This window comes from Nanorana parkeri, unplaced genomic scaffold (assembly GCF_000935625.1).
Source record: "Nanorana parkeri isolate BGI_ZX_2015 unplaced genomic scaffold, ASM93562v1 scaffold59, whole genome shotgun sequence".
NCBI lineage: Eukaryota > Metazoa > Chordata > Amphibia > Anura > Dicroglossidae > Nanorana > Nanorana parkeri.
In genome coordinates this window covers 521322-525583 of record NW_017306327.1, presented here as the reverse complement: position 1 = coordinate 525583, position 4262 = coordinate 521322, and positions in this window count along the sequence as shown.

Below are 4262 nucleotides of genomic sequence, written 5' to 3'. Positions count from 1 at the left end.
AAGTGCAGGCTTCCACCAACTTGTTTCTGAGATGGGGCCTATCTATCGGCGGCTGTCATCCGCCCACACCTGCTCCTCCTTACTTCTCCCTCTGCCGATCGTGGATTTGGGCGGGTGGTGAGCGTGAGGCGGGGAGGAGGTGCGGTGCGTGGATGCAGGCGGGCGGATCTGGCAGCGGCGAGCGTGAGGTGGGGAGGAGGTGTGGCGCGCAGCGTGTGTGGGGCCGTGAACAGGGCCAACCAATCAGAAGCCGATTAATCTATGATTGAAAAAGTTGACAACTTTTTCAATCATCGATTTATAATCGATTATGTCGATTAGTTGTAGCAGCCCTATTACTTTGTTAGTTTAAGTAATGACAAATGTATCGCTAAAAAAACTGGCCCATGGTGGGAATTTAAAGATTGCTCTGGTCTATTAAGGGGTATAAAGGTTTGAGAGCTGAAGTGGTTAAATAAGAAAATAAAGATGACAGCCCAGAAGACAAGATAACATTTTCATATTTCTATCAATGAAAGGTGCCCTTTATAGCATAACACTTATTTTCAACTAAGGCCATTTAATACTTTAAAAAGCCAGGCGGTAAAACATTCACACAAAGACTCTGTATGAAAAAATGCCCATTAGCTAATTGTCTCCTTTAGGACAAGAATGTACGCTCGAGTATATACACAGAATGGCCATAAAAAAGCAAAAAAATTTAAGACATACAGTAGTTCTCGGTTGACTTAAGCTCTCAAAACACCTGAGCAATGCCTGCATCCAATCAGATTGTCCAGGTATTTTGACAGCCAGCGGGGCCGACTAGCAAGATACTAAAGCTTGGCCCAGTGGGAGATTCCTCCACCCACACAGTTTAGCGTAGATGGAGGAATCTGTTGCACTTTTTCCATCTGACCCAGAAAATCTGCAGATAATCTATAGGTGTATGGCCAACTTTAGACTGAGGTCCTAATGCAGTAAGCACTTCATCTACGAATTCTGTGCCCACAATCTTTATTAGTGGTAAGATATCTCGTTACTGCTGAAAATCCCAACCAGAACTCTATCTGCATAGAGTTTGCATGTTCTCGCTGTGCATGCGTGGGTTTCCTCCGGCTACTCTTAGGCCCCGTTCAGATTGAGCGATTTATCGAGCGATTTTTGCAGCGATATCGCTCATATTTCCACACGATATCGCTCTATGTAGCTTCACCAATACATTTCAATGGAGCTGTTCACATCTCGTCGCTCAATATCACTTGTAGCTCGTCGCTGGTAGCTTGTCGCTCCTACATGACCCTTTTTTAGAGCGATTTTGAGCGATATTGCTCCTGATTGCATACAGCCCAATAGGAAAAAGTGGTGCGACACGTCGCTCGTCGCGCGATTTTCATGTCGCTCAGTGTGAATGGGGCCTTAGGTCTCGTTCACACCTAGGCGTATTGCATATGCGCGTCTGTCGCGCGGTTTTTAACCGCGGTAAAAAAGTCGCGCGACACACGCGTGTTTCCGAAGGCTACTTGGCTGTATCCCAATGGAAACACGCAACAAAACGGGCCAAAGTAGTACCTGTACCTTTTCAGGCGTAGGCCGTTTTGTAGCGCGTTAGGGACGGGCGGAAATACGCCAAGGTGGGAACGAGACCATTGAATACAATGGGATTTATATTTTTGAGCGTTTTGTAGAGCGTTCGTCGAGCGTAGAACGCGCTACAAAACGTTCAGGTGTGAACGAGGGCTTAGTTTCCTCCCACACTCCAAAGACATGCTGGTAGGTTAATAGTGTCCTGTCTAATATTGACCTTAGAATAATATTCTACTCCCAAGATGACTGCCTCACCTTCTATCTGCTCCAACACCAATTTAAGACTCACTTCCCCCAGGGAGAAAAGCGTTATAGAAACATAATAGGTATACAAAAATCTGCATTGTGCAAATACAGGAGCTGCTGCTGACCTTCTGGTTTTCTGATATTATTTATTTTAAAAAAAGATACAAATCTCAGAAACTGGAACAAGCATGGAGATTAGAAAGTCATAAATTCTGATCTACATACCTTTAGTTCTGAGCCTGAGAAAGTATTGAAGCCATTGGATCAGTCAGTATGAAAATCCAGCAACTAGTGTTTTCAGTAGGAAAGGTAATGGCAGCCTCCATATTTTCTCAGCACAGGCTTTCTCAAAGACAGTTTGAGCTCTGGTTGCAGGTTTAATTTGCTTCCCTTCATTTTCTTTAACAGAATAAGAGATCCGTATACCAAAAATGAGTGATCTCGCGGTCTCGTTGCTACCCATGTATTATAGGCATGACAAACTGTTTCATTGAAATCTAACAACAGACACTTTGGATTTCCATATACTCCTACTAGCCAGCATCTACACTGCGATACACAGTGTAAACACCAATTCCTATCAGACTCCAGCAGGGGGCGTACAAGCTATGTGGAAAATGGTTTGCATGTCAGCTTGGTAATCAAAATGCAGAAATGTGTCTGATCTGCATTCTGGCTTCTAAAATGTAATTCAAGCGCTCTTTAGGGAATTGTGTTACTCATTCGGAATCTTTCCTGCCTGGATGAATGCTAACATTTCGAATCACTGTATACAAGAGTGCAGGAAACAATGGTATTGATTCACTAAGACAGGGATGGCCAAACTCCGGCCCTCCAGCTTTGGTGACACTACAAATCCCATGAAGCATCTCTCTTTCGGGAGTCATGTCTGTGGCTGTGAGAATCTTGAAAAGCCTTGTGGGATTCGTAGTTCCACCACAGCTGGAGGGCCGCAGTTTGGCCATTCCTGCACTAAGATGTAATCACTCAATTCACAAGGTATACTAGTAGGAGAAAGAATCCCAAACTAGGAGCAGGGCAAGGTAGCTGGGCTGTTATCAGATACCTCTACATCAGAGGTAGCCAAAATGTGGCCTTCCAGCTGGGCTGCAACTACAATTCCCATCACGCATCTGCCTCTAGAAGTCACGCCTGCAATGTCTTATGGGACATATAATTCCAAAACAGCAGAAGGGCTGAAGTTTGTCTACCCCGCATCTAAAATATCACCTGTAGCTCTTTTTTAGTGGTAATGGGGATAGCACTTTTCTGATGGTCCCTTTTTGAATATGTACAGTGCATGTGCCTGTTAATTGGTCACTCAGGCCCCAGCCATTGCATTGTGGGATGGTGGCACGCCTATTCTCCAGTACCAGTAAGAGGTGTGTGTTGACCACTACCTAGATCTACACTGAGTGGCCAGATTATTATGACCACCTGACGTTTGTAAGCAAATTAGCTATAATTTCACGCTGAAGTTGCTAGAGGGCCAGACCATTATAAATAGGGAAGCAGATTGTTTACCACGACAGTAGAAGTGATTTGTTTCTGAAGATATGGATAAACAACACGATTTAACAGCCTTTGAACGTGGGATGATTGTTGGCGCTCGGAGCCATGGAGCGAGTATCAGCAAAACAGCAGAATTCGTTAAATGTTCAAGAGCAGCTGTTGTTAAAGTGTTTAAAGACTGGACTGTCAGACGAAAATCTGGGTCTGAACGTGCGAATTGTGGCCGTCAGCGACTAGTCAATGTTAGGGCAGAACGGAGAGTGGCAAGACTGGTACAAGACAACAGAAGGGCAACAGTTCAGTGTCAGATTCCACGCGTCACCGTTCAACATCTTGTGGAGTCACGAGGCGGCCCAACAAAGTCATCTCGTGGAGTCATCTCGTGGCCCAACGAAGTACTGATGGGGTGGTCATAATAATCTGACCACTCAGTGTATTCTTAGTTTACGTTTCTGAGCATGAAGCTCATTTAAAGATTGTTGGGGGAAAAAAATACCAATTGTGCATGTAGCACAAAGATGCCCTTATTGATGTCAATGTAGCAGACATTTTTATCTTCCCAGTTATTGAAGAATGCCAACGAGTAAACCTCAACAATGGGGACATTTGTAAGTAATTTCAGGAGTTGGTGTTCTTTTTGGGTAAGTACAGGATGTAGATGGCTTTTAGTTTACTAAATGACCCTTGTATGTGAAACAAGAAGGTACATTTGTAGATTGTAAGCCCTCAGGGGCAGGGCCCTCCTTACTGTCTTGTCTTAAATGTATTGTAACAGTCATGTCTTCCTTATATTGTATATACTGTTGGCGCTATATAAATCCTGTATAATAATATTTGAACAGTAACGATACCAGACATTCACATTTCCTTATTGCCGGCTATCAAAGAGAAAAGTCAAAACTGGGCTAGAATTTGTATATTCCGTCTTCAGTTAGAAT